The sequence below is a fragment of the Mirounga angustirostris genome, unplaced genomic scaffold (assembly GCF_029215605.1).
Source record: "Mirounga angustirostris isolate CCGP_5_RB_7025 unplaced genomic scaffold, mMirAng1.0.hap1 SCAF_5, whole genome shotgun sequence".
NCBI lineage: Eukaryota > Metazoa > Chordata > Mammalia > Carnivora > Phocidae > Mirounga > Mirounga angustirostris.
Genome location: NW_026991713.1, coordinates 175,102,352 through 175,120,080, shown reverse-complemented (window position 1 = coordinate 175,120,080; position 17,729 = coordinate 175,102,352). Strand labels below are relative to the sequence as shown.

Below are 17,729 nucleotides of genomic sequence, written 5' to 3'. Positions count from 1 at the left end.
TCTGGATTAGTCCACTTTTATGTAATAAACCTGTTTTTAAATGTCAAGATTATTAAAGCTCTTGCATGTGAACAGTTTCTGGTTTTAATGTACTTAAAGGAACCACAAGCAATGCAGGTCTAGCTGATCCCAAACAGCATAAAGCATCCCTGAAAACAACCCGCTAAGCTGGGCCCTTAGAAAGTGTCATTTGGAGAGATGAGTATGACTGAGTTGCTTCCTCCCTCTCTTTTAAAGTCATGTATTTTTGTAGTCTTTTAGCTGTGCCTTTTCTTAAAAGGTTTATTTATCTTATTATTATTTTTTTAAGTTTATTTAAGTCATCCACACTCAGTGTGGGGCTTAAACCCACAACACCAAGATCAAGAGCCACGAGCTCCCCCGTCTAAGCCAGCCAGGTGCCCCTTAGGAGGTTTATTTATTACTCAAGCACGAGGAAAGGAATATTAGAAAGAGGAGAAGTTGTACAAATGATCCTGTTCTAAAACACACTCCTGTCTAGGGTCGTTTTTAGTTTCTATTCTCAACTTTTCTGTAAACCTTCATATGAAGACACTGTAAGAGAAAACTGAGGAAATACGGTAAAATCAGTGCGTCGGAGCAAAATATTAGAGTGAAGTATTTTTAAATTGCTAGCAAGTGACTAATTTGGAACTGTGCCTTGGCATTACAGTTATTTGCCACAAAGAATAGGCATATCAGAAAAATAACCTCAGTGTTTAAAAAAAAGGTAGTTTTTTCCCCCCAAAGGTTAGCACAATGCAGAGATTCCAAATTTCATTTGACTTTATTGTGATTCAAAGGGAAAGATGAGAATTGTTGACGCCAGATGCCTCAGGTGCCCCAAACCACAACGTGGGGAGTACCTCTCGTTCTCCCTGGCCCATCTTGGTCTAAGCCAGTGCTCAGCCGCTCTTCCCCGCCCCCCCCCCCACGACAAAAGAGTGACTCTTTACTCATCCGCCCTCTTGGGTCTTGGGGGGATAGCGGTTGCACACCTTTTATTTTTGACAGTTTGGCAGATTTTGCATTTTACCATATAATATGTGTTTGTTTAAAAGCCCTAAATTACCATCCAGTCAGATAGGTGTGCCAAGACCATGTGGGGCTAGAGTAGCCCCTGGCCTCCAGCATCAGACCCCAGTTTGGGAAGACTTGGTCAGGAAAGGTCAGTGCAACCAGATTTCTGCTGTAGGGCATCTGTGATCCCTGCCTCCACTTTCCACCTTTCGTGGCACTTTTAAGAGCGAAGTTCATATGCTTCTCATTTGTAAATTATTCCCAGCTCTCCATATATTCTCTCTGTTGTCTGGCTTCTCCATCACCTCTGTGCTGTCGTCTTTTTCTTTCTGGTCTTTTCTTCTCGCCTCTTTGCTGCCCTAGTCTCCCTACCAAGACCTTTCTTCTTGCCCAGATCCTAGAGATTCCCTTCCCCAATGAATCCTACTAGAGTGTTCACTTGTGGAACAAGATGTTCCGTGGGGTGTGGGATGAAAACATTGGAGCCTCAGTAAAAATTTTGACTTATGTGACTTTTTAAGGTACAGAATATATTGGTATACTAACACATTTTTTATGCTTTGTAAATCAGCGTGCATGAAATGAAAGGAATGTAAAGAAAATTTACTGATGGGCTCTGATCAGAAAGGTTTGGATTGTCTGTACCAGTCTACCATTTGCATTTAGCAAATACCACTCATTTCTTTAAGACTTGTCTCTTCACTCCAACTGCAAGGACTGTGTCCTATATCCTCCGTATTTCTGGTGTTTGCACGGTATCTCACTGGGTATGGATGCTCAGGTAAAGTTTGTGGGTGAGGATGGTGCCGGAGACCGAAGTTCACAGACCAGTACTCCAGAGTGTGTGTGAGCTAAAAGGAGAGGATGTAAGCTTACAGCCTCTCATTCTCCTGCAGACTTTGCTTTTCATCCATCCACAGCCCACTGCCTGGAATGAGGCCATTTATAGTTGTCTTATTTTTAATAATAAACCTTGTCTTTTGGAACAATTTTAGATTTACAGAAAAGTTGCAAAGACAGTACAAAGAGTTCCTGCGTATCCTTTACCTAGTTTTTCTTCTTAACATCTTACATTTGTGTGGTGAGGAGCCAATATGAATATGTGATTATTAACTGAAGTCCATACTTCATTCATATTTATTTAGTGTTTCCCTAGTGTCCTTTTTCTGTTCCAGGATACTACATTACATTTAGGTGTCATGTCTCCTTAGGCTCCATTGCCATGTTCCTCTTTTTTGATGATCTTGACAGTTCTTGAGGAGTTTTTCTCATTGATTAGGCCGGGGTCATATGTTTTTGGGAGGAAGACCACAGAGATAAAGTGCCATTCTAATCACATCGTGTCAAGAGTACATGCTTTCAACATGACTGGTCATGTGATCACCTGACTGTGATCACCTGTTTGTCAGCTTTCTCCACTGCAAAGTTTCTTTTCTTTCCCTTCTCCATGGTACATACATGTACAGCCCACATTTAAGGGGTGGTGAGTTACGCTCCACCCCCTGGACAAGTACTTATTATACACTTATCTGGAATTCTTTGGTATGGGAGATTTAACTCTTCTTTCCCATTAATTTTCTTACTCAGTTATTTATATCAGAGTGGACACATGGATATTGATTTTACATTTGGGGTTGTAATCCAATACCAGGTTATTTATTTTGTTGCTCAAATTGTGCCAGCTTTGGCCATTGGGAGCTCCTTCAGTTGGCTCTGGTACCGCCATCCCCACCTTTTTTTTTTTTTAAGCACTTTCTTACTTTCTGACACTGAAGAAGCTGTAGGCCCATCTTGTATATTTCCCTGTTCAGCCCTAGAATTAGCCATTTCTTCAGCCTGGTTCCTTTTTTTGGAGAATGATATTAGAAACCAAGATTTGGGCCCTGGATTTGCTTGCTGCTACCGGGGCATGTATAATGGGGTTTTGATCTTCTCCTTCCTATAGCTAATCCTACGTGTTGGGAAGAAGAGAGAAAGAGATTTTGGAAAGATGAAGGATCTCTTAGGAACAAATGACTTGGAAGGGCCCTGCCCATGTTTTCTCCCTGTCCCTTAACCACCTGTTACCAACTGACAGCATTACCATAGCACTCTATATCCCATGTTTGTGATATAATGATATTGGCGGGATGTTATTTTTATTTTTAGAGCAATAAGATATTTGAAAAATAGATGTGATTTACTGTCCCAAAAGGCAGCCTAATCTCTGAGAATATGAGGGAAACCTCTTAGGCTTAAGAATTTAATTAGAATTATTTGGGGGGGGGGGTCTGTCAGCTTTGGCAATTGTTGAAAAGGATTGTAAGTAACTCCTTTAATTGGTGATTTCTTAATTGGTAAAAGTTCACAAGGAGCTGTAGACTTGTTTTGATCTGTTTACAGAGCTTTTCATTTCTTTTCACTTTTTGTTCTGGATAATTTCAAACATATTCAAAGGTAGAGTAAATTATACAGTGGGTCTTCATGTACCCATCACCCAGCATCAGCAGTTTTTATTTGTGGTGAATCTTGTTCGCCTGTATGCTTCCTACTAGCTCGGCCACCCCCTTGCTTTGATGTAAATGCCATAGTACCTGATGAACTGAAAGTGTTTCAGGAAAAAGTGAGGATATTTTTATAAAACAGGACTTGCATGAAGATCACTGAGGTATTTGTAGAAATGCAGATTTTTGGACCACAAACAAACCAACAGAATCAGAATTCTGGAGGCTGGTCTGGAAATTTGGATTTATAATACTGTTTTGGTGATTTCTCTGCCCTCACAATATAAATATTTTATCTTGTACTAGAGATAAGATAAAATCAGTTATTTGATGGAAATCCGTTGACTTGGGTAACTAGTGAGACTCAAGGAAGGAAGAACAATTTAAATTTTAAAAATTAATGTCAACACCTGAGTTCTGGAGAGACTCCTGCTCCTGACCACGGTATGTGGATGTTGTTCTGAGGAATCTTCCTGTGAAAAGTAGGTATGCGATAACCGCAAAGGAATTTAAACACTGCAGGGCAGAACAGTTACAGCTCTAAATGCCCTTTTTTTTTTTTTTTAAATTTCACCCCTTCTCTGGAAGTTGGTATAAATGATGACCTCTTTACGTTTTATGAATATCCTGTATAAATAATTGGTAAAAACTGCGAGCTGGTAGCCTGACAGTCAGATGCCAGAGTTGTGTGCTGAGAGCCTCGTGGTTTAAACGTGCCAGCCCTGGACTGACCAGGGTTTTGCCTGCTGGAGCTCAGCTCAGCCAGGAAATGAAGCTAGAGCAGGCGTAACTCAGGGACATTCCTGGTTCCCCAGGTGAGACGCGTGCACGACAGCACAAGAACCCTGGATTCGTGACCTGTTCAGTAACTTTCAGGGCTGTTTCTTTCCAGGATAGTATCACGTCATTAATGTCTTGCTTTCAAAAAGGTTATTTTTCTAAGCTAGTTTATTTTAGCGTAGCCTGGGATTTGTAGCCTATTTCATATCTTTTTTTTTTTTTTAAGATTTTATTTATTTATTTGAAAGAGAGAGAGAGCACTAGCAGAGGGAGAGGGCGAGGCAGGTTCCCTGCTGAGCAGGGAGCCCGACACTGGGACTTGATCCCAGGACTCTGGGATTGTGATCTGAGCTGGAGGCAGACGCTTAACTGACTGAGCCACCTAGGTGCCCCTATTTCATATTTTTCAACAAGTACCTTTTTTTTTTTTAGCCAGTTGATACATTTTTTGTATATTTGCTGTGGATGTATTGGTATGTACAAAATAGTCTTATGATGAGCTAAAGAAAGTACACCATTTAATCTCTGAAACTGCTACATTGTAATGATTGTATAATCAGTCCGGTTTGATTAAGAACATCCTGGGCTCACATACTAGTACAGATATTTCAGGACTGTTGTTTTTGGCAACATCTGTATGCCTTGGGTGGGAGAAAAAAATTGAGTTACAAGCATCTATGATAGTGATTTTTGAGGGGGAAGTTGCTTTTATCCAAAATGAAAACACTGTTATTTAATTTTTTAAAAGCTTATGATTTTTTCCTCCTTGAGGCCCATGTTCAAAGTTCATCCTGAGAATGTCTTTTTGCCTTGTTTGCTCTACTGCCCAGGAGACTTGAGTTTGACATGATGACATTGCAACCTTTAATTATAAGAAGTAAATCTCTAAGGCATCTTGGACTTAGAAGGTCGAGGAGGATGAGTGTGCAATCATTTTGCACATTTACAGTAGCTACTTTAACCAGTTAGTAATTGTGAAATTTTGTAGTTTCAACTTTTTTATTGCAAAACCAGAGCCTTGTGGTCTATTGGTTGCCTTTCAGATGAGCTGCTGAATTTAAGTTGAAAGTATTTTTCACATTGCAGTTTCTTCCCCAAACCCCTGATAAATTCAGCTTGTGCTCCTTTCACAAGGAAAAAAAAAATTCCTCTTCCTGGTTCCACCTGGCAGTGTGCCTGTGTAGGATGGTTCTCTGTGTCGGCAACAACGGTTACTTTCCAAGGATCCAGCCTGCTAGTCACAGCGCAGAGCCCCACTTGACTCTGACTTCAGACTACTATTAAAAGGCAACACCAGGACACTGATTGCTAGTGAGGCACAGAAAAATAACAAACTTACCAAAATAGTCCCCTGGGAATGCTCCACCAGAGGCCTGGTGCCCGGGTGCACTCCAGAAATCTGTGGTTTGACTTCATTTTCTTTAAGAAAAAGAAAACTTTAATAAAAGACTTGATTTCTGGTATTAACCATACAGGTACTTGGTAGACTCATAAAATTGTGGAATTATAAATCCTTGTACAGAGAATTTTAAAGCTGATGTGCCAGCCTAGAGGTGAAGGCACTAAGGCCCAAAGAAGTTCAGTAGTGATTTGAACCCATTCTGCTAGTCAGTGGCAGACCTAATCCAGAAGGAGGGCCCTTAACAGCCAGACCCCCCTGTTCGCCAAGTACACTGCTTTAGTACCTACCCTCAGAACGCTTTCATTTGTCTGATGTACACATGCACACAGACTAATTGCAGTCATTTCTCCTCTGGATCTTTCTCTTCCTTCCTTCCTTCCCTTCCTTCCCTTCCTTCCTTCCTTCCTTCCTTCCTTCCTTCCTTCCTTCCTTCCTTCCTTCCTTCCTTCTTTCTAATTTATTTGGGAGAGAGAAAGCACAGTGGGAGGGGCAGAGGAAGGAGAGAGAATCTCAAGTAGACTCTACACTGAACGACTCGAGGCTGGATCCCACGACCCTAAGACCACGATCCATGCGGAAATCAAGAGTAGGTCGCTCAACTGACTGAGCCAGCCAGGTGCACCTATTTATTTCTATTTGCTATCTGAAAGTACAGAGATGAAATTTTTTTAAAGATTTTATTTATTTATTTATTTGAGAGAGCTTGCAAGCTGGGGGGAGGGGCAGAGTTAGAGGGAGAGAGAATCTCAAGCAGACTCCACACTGAGCAGGAGCCCGATGCAGGGCTTGATCCCACGCCCCTGAGATCATGACCTCAGCCGAAATTAAGAGTTGGGAAATCAAGAGTCAGTCGCTCAGCTGACTGAGCCACCCAGGCACTCCCAAGATGAAATTTAAATGTAATTGTCATATAATTGATTCTTGAAGTACTAAAGATAATTGTTTATTGAAAATTAGGAAGCTAAAGTGCAGACTTCTGTAAAGAGGCCCAAAACCCACATTCATGGGGTTTTTAAAATTAAAAAAAAAATTTGTAAGAATAACAGTTTAGGGGAGCCTGGGTGGCTCAGTGGGTTAAGCATCTGCCTTTGGCTCAGGTCATGATCCTGGGCTCCTGGGATTGCACTCTGCATTGGGCTCCGCGCTTAGCAGGGAATCTGCCTCTCCCTCTCCCTCTGCCACTCCCCTGCTTGTGCCCGCTTGCACTCTCTCTCTCAAATAAATAAAATCTTTAAAAAAATTAGTTTTAGTCTCCACCTATGAAATGAAGTTGCACTGTTTAATTAAAGGTGATAAAAATAATTCTGACTTTTAGAAAATGTAATCATAAACTTGTAAACATGAAAAATACTTCAAACACCATCGATTTATATGCTTTTGTGGAGGAATGGATCCTTTTTAGAATCTGCTGAGTGCTGTGGATCCCAAGAATAATGCTCATTGAGCAGATATTTTGTGTATACTTTTAAGATTCACAGATAGGTATTGAGAAACATATGTGGAGTCATAGACAAGTGTCATTTTTCTCTTCTTTTTCTCAGCTCTTTAAGACTACCTTCTTGATTTATGCCCTAAATCCCATCCTTTTCCAGCCCTGGCTTCCTTCTGGGGGTTAGTTATCAGGGGCATCCTTCTTTGTCATTTGTATTTTCTCCTGGACCCCTTCTCTCGTTAAACACATAATACGTAATAGAACAACTTAACATACATAATTTTCTACAGAGCTTTGATTTTGGATAACTTTATTGGTGTAACAGTGTCACCTAGGTGCTGTGACCTTGGAGAAGCACCTTCACCTCTGCGTTGCTCAGTTTCTTCATTTTAAAACGAGGCTAATAATATTACCTACTGCAAAGGCTTGTTGTGGGATTGGGTGAGTTTGGAGTAGTGCGTGGCACATAGTAAGCACTATTTAAGTATCAACATGAATTATATAACTACCTGGGGCCAAACCACTATCATTTCTTGGGTTAATTGTAATATCAGAAATGTGTTCCCCAGTCACTTTATATAAAATAATGAATCTCCCCAATCCATTGCTTAATTTTTCCACATTGCTTATCAGTGTCTGAGGTGCTGTATATGTATTTACCTGCTTATTGTCTGTCTCCCTGCACAAGAATGTAAGCTGTGAGTGTGGGGTCTTCTAGATTCCCAGAATGGATAGCAATGCCTGTCCGATATATCGAAGATGCTTAGTAAACATTTGTTGAATGAAGGATATGTTTGGCGGGACTTGCTGACTGGTGGACTTCACAGTAGGGTGATGGGGCAGCTGTGTGGCTAGGAGACACCCCACCCCCATAGCTCTTTTAATTATCTATTGATCTTTTATCTTGGGCTGGACACTTGAGTGTCTGGAGGCACCTGGTTATATTGGGTTAAGTTGTCATTGGGTTTATTTTTTAAATATAATACAAAGACATATCAGTGAAGCATTATCAGATAGGAAACCCTAGGTAATCTTGCCTGCATGTACTATAGAACCTTGTCAAGGTCAACGTCATAAGCAATTTCTGGCTTTGTTACAAAGATAGTACTTAAAAAATAAAACTTTATTATGGGGAATTTTGAACATACACAAAAGTAGGCAGAGGAGTATAATGAATTCTCTGTACCCGTCCCTGAGTCCCAGCCATTCCAATGGCCAGTCTGGTTGCATCCATCACAATCTGCCTCCTCTCTGAAGAGAGAACTTTCAAAGACACATTGCCTAAGAATACATTACAATTATATTAGCAAGAATTTAAATTAGACCTTAGGAAGCTAGAGAGTTTCTGAGACCATAGACTCTATATCAAGGTCCTGTAGGAAAATTTAAGGAAAGGGTAGACATGTTTTTTTAGGGTACTTAAGGTCTGCCCTACCTGGGAAGTAAGGAGCATACATTTAGGTCATTTCTCCCATCCTTTGGGTCCTATTGTGCAGAAATTGTATTGGCTAAGCGTTGTGAATCCAGTACTGCCATTGATCTATCTGTACACTTCTCTGCATTTCAACAGGAAGTCATATGGAAAGACAGAATGTCCTTTCCCTTAGATATTAGCGGGACACTGAAGTGATCAGTTATGGGGGAAGAAGCCCTGGGAAACTGGGACCAGATGCTGCCTCTTCCTGAGCTGGCTTCCTGGACTGCAGGAAGATCCTGATTCAGAGCTGTGATAGACATCTGAGCACTCTCGATGACTCCACAACCTAACTATGCCATGAACTTAATTAAGATTCTGGTTCGTAAAATATTATCCGTGTCATGGTTTTCCCCAGGGTAGGGGCAGAGTCGTGTCACTGAAGTCCTGTGAGCCTGACATTCCTTTGGTTGAACTGTTACCATGTTAGATGAACTCCTCTGTGGTAGTCTCCATCCTGGTTGGTGTTTTTTAAATTGGAATGAAATGAACCTTTGATAACAGTTCGATGGAATAGGCTGAGAGAAACAGTAACTTTATATATGATCTCATTCACAGGTATACAGTCAGCACTCAAATTATATAACCTTTCCGCAAGTATGAGAGAACAGTTGGGTTGGCTGACCTTGAAAGTCATTTTTGAGCAAAAAGAACACTTCACTGTCTGTGATTAGCACACAATGTGGTTTGTTTTTCTAGGCTTTTGATATTCTGGCTTAGGGATCTTTGTGGAATCTCGGATTCATCAACTAGATCATCAGTGCACTATTTACTGTTCTTGTGGTTGGGCGTATTTAGTGCTATGCTTCATTTTCTCTTTCTAATATTAGAATACATTAGGAATGTTCTAGATTATTTAATGTTATTCTAAATAGATGTATTATTACATTAAGAGGGAAGGAAAACATTTAGTGACTTAAGATTCTGTGTACAGGAAAGCTTTATGATAGATGGATTTGTAATTTCGAGGTGTTAAGTAGAAATGCATGTTCTGCAGTAATTGTCTAAATTTTTTTCCCCAAGTAGTATGATGATGATTCATTTTACTAGGTGTCCAGGATGTGAAGCTACTTGTCAGGATATTGGAAAATGTCCAAATATTAGTCCTCCCACCCTTACAGAAAAAAAGGGGGGAAAAAAAGCCAAAACTTTGTATTTAGAAGTGGACTTTATGTCAGGACCAGTTTGGAAGATCTCTGGTCCCTAGCTTCCCTGAGTTGTACCGAGTTCCCTTTGTCTAATCAGCCCAGTGGCCACAGTTTTAATTGTTATGTAGACACATAAATCTCTCATGTGAATTTCCAGAGGCCAGAGGGCAGAGAAGAGAGAACATGGGAGGGTGACATCCACCTCTGACACTTGCCTTACTGGTCCTTTCCATTCCCAACCTTCTGCGTCCTGGGAAGCCAGAGAGGAGGGCAGCATATACTTGTCCCGGGTGCTGCCCAAGATGGATCCCCTACCGAGGATGGAGGGGCGGGCAGTGTTCCTGAATTATTGAATGTACAGCGTTATGGACCTATCTGAGTCCCTGTCCAACGCCCCCCCCCCCCCCGCCCCAGTCCCTCAGAAGGTGATGGTATTTGGAGATGAGGTCTTTAAAGAAGTGACTGTTAAAACGAGGCCATTAGCTCCTTAGTTGCCAATCCAGTATGACTGGTGTCCTCATGAGAAGAGGAAATTTGTACATACAAAGAGATATCAGGGATGTGCAGAAAGACCACGGGAAGACACAGTGAGAACACAGCTGTCCTCTGCAAGCCAAGGAGAAAGGCCTCAAAAGGGACCAACCCTGCCACACCTTGACGTTGGATATCCAGCCTCCAGAACTGTGAGACATTGGATTTCTGTTGTTTAAGCACCGGTGTGTGGGAACGGTTAGGGTGGCCTGAGCAGCTTGGTACCCAGTGTTCAGACTAAAGCAAATTCAGAGTCACATCTTAGAAGGCATCTGTTAAGATGCCTTTTTTTTCCTCCTCTTACCAGTGTCCCAGTGGAGACCCCTCTAGTGCACTGGGCTTTCCTCTCAGTGCAGCCCCTCCCGGGGGCTCTTGCAGAGGAGAGGGCACCTTTGTATTCCTCCCTTGCAGGCAGAACGAACCTGCTCTGACAGCTTCCAGTGAAATGCAGCTGTGTGGAGAACACAGGTGTGAGTAAATGCTCCTTATCACAGGAGAACATAAGTTGGGGGAAATCTACTTTGGAAGAAAACAACTGAATAGTTACACTACTAAACATGAATTGCAAAATGGGTAAATAAAGAATGTGGAAGTTCTCTGTGACCTAGGGAATAAGTGGTAAACTATTAATAGTGGGAAGGGTCAGAACCACTCCAATACAGTGTCTGTTGGGGTGTGATTAGTAATGGGAGGAAAATCTTTGCCAAATAAGAGCATAAAATCACTGAAGGAATGCTACTTTTATAATCTTTTTTGACCCTGGAAACGTAAGTTTCTTCTGGTAACCAGTAGATGATTAATGAATTTCTCTCTCTCTCTCTCTCTCTCTTGCTTATCTTCCCTCCCTTCTCAAGCCCCTTAGTTGCTGTCTCTCTGACTCCATCCACTCCCCCCTTCTGACTGAATGCCAGGCTCTGTCCTGGGGCCTGGAGTCATTGCTGGAGTGTACAGACCTGGACACTGACCTCATTTAGCTTGCAGTCTTGTGGGGAGGACATTTGGGCTTTTAGAATACACAGTGTGATAAACTCTTGGGTGGGCCGTACAGGTGCATGGGGGCTCCAGAGGCAGGGACTCTAACCCGTGGGACCTCGGGGACGCTTTCCAAGTTGAGGTCTGAGTGGTGAGGATGAATTAGTGGAGGGGGTGTGTCAGTGGGGAAGGTTTCTGGTAGGGGATGTAAACTTGCAGACTCTGAAGGGGCAGAGGACCTGCCTGGAAGGACTGAGAGTAGTTCATGTTAGATGCAGTAGAGTTAAGAGTGATGAGAGCCTGGGGCGGAGGGCAAATGGCAGCTGACGACGACGGACACTGGGGCTTATCATGGAGTGTGGACATAAGGCTAAAGACTGTGGGAAGCCCCAGGACAAAATTCAAGAACTATAAAAGGATATAACAGCCCCTCCTCATCCCCCAGCCACCTGGTTTCCCTCCCTGTTGGTGACCACTGTTGGCCAGGGGTAGCATTGTATACACACTGTTCTGATCTGTTTGTTTTTGTTTTTTCTTGTTTTCTTTTAAACGTGTATCATAGAGATGGTTTGAATTGTATCCCTGCTCCCCCAAATTCATATGTTGAATTCCTAACCCCTGTGACCTCAGAGTGTGACCCTGTTTGGAGATGGGGTCTTCACCAAGGTAATCAAGTTAAAATTAGGTCTTTAGGCCCTAATCCGACATGACTGTGTCTTTATAAAAACAGGAAATTTGGATGTTGGAGACAGATCCAGAGGGAAGACCAGGAGAGAGGGGACGCAGGGCGAGGATGGGCATCTCCCAGAAGGCGGGAGAAAGGCCCCGAGTGCATCCTTCCACACAGCTCTCAGAAGGGAAAACTTCAAACATACAAATCTGTGCAAGACCAGACAGACATGGCTATACCGACCTCCCCTGTGGCTTTCACTCAGCCTTTGTCAGCTCATGGCTGTCCTTTTTCATGCTACCCCCATCACTTTCACTGCCTCCATACTGTTTGTTTGAAGCAAATTCCAGACATCTTTAAATAGGTCACTATCTGTAAAAAGGTAAGAACTACTTTTAAAAACATAATCACGGTATTATCACTCCTAGGAGCAATGAGTCATACTTCCTTAATAGGGTCAATTACCAGTGTTCAGATCTCTAGTTGTCTCAGATGTCATCATCATTTTGAGTTTGAATTATGATTCAAATGATACCCATACATTGCAGTTGGTCGGTATATCTTTTCAAATCTCTTTCAGTCTCTTCTCCATCTCTCATAATGCAGGTCTTTCTCCTTAGTGTTCCTCGTAGCCTCTGCTTTGCTGATCACATTCTTGTGGTGGTATTTGATATGTTCCACGATTCTCTTTATTTCCTATGAATTGGCATTTAGATCTAGAGGGTTTGTCAGATACAGGCTTGATATTTTGTTATTGTTGTTTGCTTTCAGTCTACTGTTTAGTAGGTAGTGGTGTTTTTCTTTCGGGAGGCACATAATGTCTGGTTGTCTCTTTGTGCATTATTAACTTGATATAAATGTCACATTCAGGAAATATTATTCTCCTGTTTTTGTTTTTTTTAAACAACTGTTTAAAAATGTAAACACCATTCTTAGGTTGTAGGCCTTACCCAAACCAACAGTAGGCAGGTCATAGAGTCTCCTGATCTCTGTTCCAAGGTATATACATATCTGTGATATAATAGGAAATGTATATTTGGTGTTTGTCCCCTTTCCTGGCACAGAACTCCTTAAAACCCTTGGAATTTCCCAAGTGATGAGGTGATAGGAGCATCTCTTGTTATTAATAACAAGGCCCTTTCAACCACACTTGAATTTATGCTAATGAAGTGACTCTTGGTGGCCCCTAAATAGCTTCAGGATGGGGAGTGGTGGCCAAAGGAACAAATTGGGGGATTAGAGGGTTTGAAATTTACCACTGGATAACCAAACAGTAAGTATGAGGAAATTTCTCTATAAATGTGTATCAGCTAGTGACTGAGGAAGGAATAACAAAATTAGAATATTAGCATTTTCAGTCGCTAATGGGCTTGCACATACCATCACTTGTTTTTATCTGTGGACCTTAAGAAAATTTTATTTAATCCAAAAATGGATTCACAAGTAACTCTTTGGTTAATTACATAGGTATTTGAGTTCTGATGGGGGTTCTAGGCAGGGATTTATAATGGTTGAATTAATAACCAGGTAGTACTCCTGACTTACTCTGAGTCATTGCTGTGAAATTGCGTTCTCTAAATTACCTGTCTATAAAACAGATAATATGTACCCACCTCTTAGAGTTTCTCAAGTTTTCTGCTTATTAAATCAAGTGCTAGATGTCTGTTAAAATGGTTTGAAAACTGTAAAATGAAAACTCACAGAATGGGCTTTAGAGATGCCAAGTATTTTTTAATCAGTGTCTTGGGGAAGCATACTAACTACTCCAAACCTCTAATTACCCTTGTTCTCGGTTTGTAATCCATAAAGCTGCCTAAGAGAGTGGAGACACTCCTGTGGTCATTGATGCTTTTCTTTAGTGGGTGATTGGTTTCACTTTATGCATTTCTGAATGCTGTAGGCTGAGAATGTTGAAGGAAAGCTGACTTTCTTCGTAGTTTCCTAACTGTTGCAATCAGGAACCTTCCAGGGGTTTGTAGTTTGTAGTTTGAACTGCTGGGGCGTGGGGATTTTAGTTGTCATTCCTCACGTCTAGAATTTGCTTCCTCTCTATGGTTTGTACAAACCCATCTCACCTTCCAGCCTATTCATAGGTGTGTTTGAGTCTTCATTTTCTGGAAGTTTTTCCTTCATTGGTATGCTGAATTTTTTAAAGCACAGTGCTTTGGACTGATCAAAAGAAAAATACAGTAAATAAAATACTCTTTAAAAAAAGTGGTATAGCTGTAAAAATTTTCCTCTTGAGCCTACCTGGTGAATTTCTTCTTAGATCTAGAGGGTTTGTCAGATACAGGTGGTAATTTGTAGAGGCCTTTCAGTGGCACCGGGGGGCATGGAGTGTCGGTAGACCTCACCTACACAAAAGAAACCTTGAGTATGGGAGAGCAGATGCCCCTGCGGTGTCTTAACAGAAATAAGTATGTTATCAAGGTAGGGCAGAACGCCTCATAACTAGTTATTTTTTAACACAAGTCTGACTTTTCATGCCTACCTAATGACTCACAGAAGACAGTTTTATGAACCAGGTAATTGAGCTGGCCTTCAGGCAGTGCTCATCAAATTTTACAATAAATAGATAGTATATGATGATAAAAAATTATGGGTGAAAAGAGAGGAAAAGGTAATTTAACACTTTGTGGAGTTTGGAGGAGAGCCCCCAGAAGTATGAACTTTTAATTAACAACAGTGGACTTTGGTTCAAAGGACTTAGGTTAGGCTGTTTTTAAGAATTAAAAGTTAACCTCCTTGAGGCAAAACCATGTGATATCAAGGGAAACGAGGGGGATTTATTCTCAGCACCCTGAATCCAGAGTCTGGCCCTGCCACTTTCCCACTCTGTGTGTTTGGGCTTATCATTGTCCTCGTCTGTGATGTGGAGCTGGTCAGATTCCCTCGGAGGTGTTGTGACCATCGAATGGAGTAATACTGTATTTTGTTGGATCTCAAATATGATTGATTATGACACACCCTTATTTTTGTGCCATTGAGAAAGAAGAAATGCTGCCAGAGTAAACAGCTTTCTTTGGAGCATAAGATGCCCCTGACTTTTAGGAATGTTAAAGTAATGTTGGACAAAACTGCATCTTAAGAATCAATAAAATATAGTGTATATGAAAGTGCTTTGCTACTAAGCCTCGGGAGTCCTATTTAATCGTTATTATATGAGTCAAGGCAGTGAAACAAAGTTGTCAGAATAAATACCAGTGGGAAGCAGAGGCCCTGCAGGATGAGAGAACAGGTAGCTGCCAGGAGAAAGAGAAGTGCCTCTTTTCACAGAGAGGTGGCTCTCAGTGGCTCTCGGCTCCGCACTTGGCTTTCCATGTGCACACGGGTGTCTGCTTCGGGAGTCCCTGCTCTCAGGGACAGCTGACTTTGAGAGGAATCACCAAGTTATTTTCTCTGTTCAGTGTATGGATTTTCTTCTGTTTTAGATTTTATTGGTTTAGAATTTGAAAAAAAATTTTTTAAGATTTTATTTATTGTAGAGAGAGAGAGTATATGTGCGAGTGGAGGGAGGTGTGAAGGGAGAGGGAAAGAAAAAAATCTCTGGCAGACTCCCTGCGGAGTTGGGAGCCCAGCGCAGGGCTCGATCTCACGACCCTGAGATCATGACCTGAGCTGAAATGAAGAGACTCTTAACTGACTGAGCCACCCAGACGCCCCTGAAACTTGCAGATTTCTTAACAACCCTTGGTTAACTCTTTTTTTTTTTTAAGATTTTATTTGCGAGAGAGAGAATGAGAGAGAGCATGAGAGGGAGGAGGGTCAGAGGGAGAAGCAGACTCCCTGCTTCTGAGCAGGGAGCCTGATGTGGGACTCGATCCCGGGACTCCAGGATCATGACCTGAGCCGAAGGCAGTCGCTTAACCAACTGAGCCACCCAGGCGCCCGGTTAACTCTCATTTTTTAAGTGCAGACTTGAGCAAGGCTTCAGCCAGCCTGAGCCCCACTTGTAGCAGTGCGGATTTCAGCATTGTCCTTTCCCAGAGCGACCTTTTGTTATTGGAAAGGAATTTAGTCTTGTTTGCTGTTGATTTTAGACTTCTCTGTTCTTCACTAAGGTCATTTTATATTCAAGAACATGTTAGCAGGGCACCTGCCTGGCACAGTTGGTTGAGCATCTGACTCTTGGTTGCAGCTCAGGTTTTGCTCTCCGGGTCGTGAGATCGACCCCTGCATCGGGCTCCATGCTCAGTGTGGAGTCTGCTTGAGATTCTTTTTCTGTTTCTCAAAAAATAAATAAATCTTAAAAAGGCAAAACAAGACCGAATGTGTTTTGCTCACATAGGAGTTTGGGTTAGTTCTTATTTTCTTCGGGTAGAGTAGTTTCACTTAAGGAAAACGGTGACATCGTTCTTTAACTTGTCTCCATGCTTCCCCTTGGTGCACTGGAACATTGAGCTTACAAGTATATGTCAGTTACATCTCAAAAAAAGCAAGCAGGGTGGGGGTAGTTTATTTCTTAGTCAGACACCACTAGGTGAGACATAACAGTTCACCCTGACAAAAGCTTCAGAATAGCCCTAGTTGAAAAAGATGTTTTCCAAATAACTCTTTGCTGAAAGTAAAGTTGCATTTTGTTTTGTTTTGAAAAACACCTTTAAAAATGTGACTGTAGTTTGCAGACCCTGCTCTGATAGAAGGCTGCTTATTATGACCGAGGCTCCTTGAGGAAGTGGCTGGTTCTAAAGCTGGAGTGGGGAAGATAGAAGAAAAGCCTGGAGTTTCTGGTAGTGCCAGAAAATGAGACAGTGTTGGAGAAAGGGAAAGATGGGGTATGTCCAAAAGACCCAGTAGTCAACTTGAAAGAGCTACCAGGGGCCAAAGCTGGAGCAATTTGAGCTACAAAATAATTTTAATAATGGATTATAACCCAAAAAATATAAAATAAATGTCTATGAGTCCATAACTAAATAAATGACCAGATAAATAATTGAGGGAGAAGGGACAAATCTTCCTTATGGAAGAATTCCAGGTAATAAGTGTAGAAGGCATGAGGGGATAGAAGATCACCATTAGAACGTCATAGTGGCAATTACTGCAGGTAAAGTGCGGAGACAAATGTGAAAATAAGTGCGTCAAATTTTAGGCAGACACGGTATTTGCACAGCCCCAGAGTGTCTCCCAAATATGAATTACTGTGGCAGTTTTAACATTTGTCTACAAATTCTATAGTATTCCTTCCAAGGAGTGCAGCTTAAATCAAGTGAAATCAGTCACGCTTTATTCCTCACTTAGCGAAAATTAAAACAGGCAAGTGGTTATTGTCAATAATGCTCTACAGCCAGGTCAGCAAACTACAGCTGGGGGGCCAAATCCAAACCACCTATTTTTGTAAATAAAGTTTTACTGGCACACAGCCAGTGTGCCTGGACTTTGTCACCCTCTTTTAAGAAATACATGAAGGGGAAAAGTGGTAACTTCCCAGTGGTGACACCTGGGCCAAGAGGGGGGGGTTCACGTCCCTGGGAGTAAGTTGTGTCAGTGCTGTGTCTCCTGATGTGATGTGACGAGAAGAGTAGTTGGCTCTGGTATTCTAGGTTCTTCGCACCCATCTGTAACCTCAGTCCAGTCATCAGGCAGAAAACATCAGGCAACCCAAACTGAGGAACATTCTACAAAATGCTGACCGGCACTCTTCGAAAGTGTCCAAGTGACAACACTTGAGGGAAGACTGAGGAAGGTCAGGGCCTGGAGGAGTCAGAGGGATGAGAGGAGTGAGTGTGGCGTGCTGGTAGCCTGGGTTGGATCCCGGAAAAGAAAAGGGATGTGGGAAAACGGGGAAACCCGAGTAAAGTTGGAAGTTCAGTGAGTAGT

General features: G+C 41.9%; 1 protein-coding gene across 3 annotated transcripts in view; it reads left to right on the top strand.

The window, feature by feature from the left end:
• The window catches only part of LMTK2 (lemur tyrosine kinase 2), an 81,215-nt gene that overhangs the window by 5,071 nt on the left and 58,415 nt on the right, over nucleotides 1-17,729 (top strand). The gene's annotated exons all lie outside the window — the stretch shown is intronic.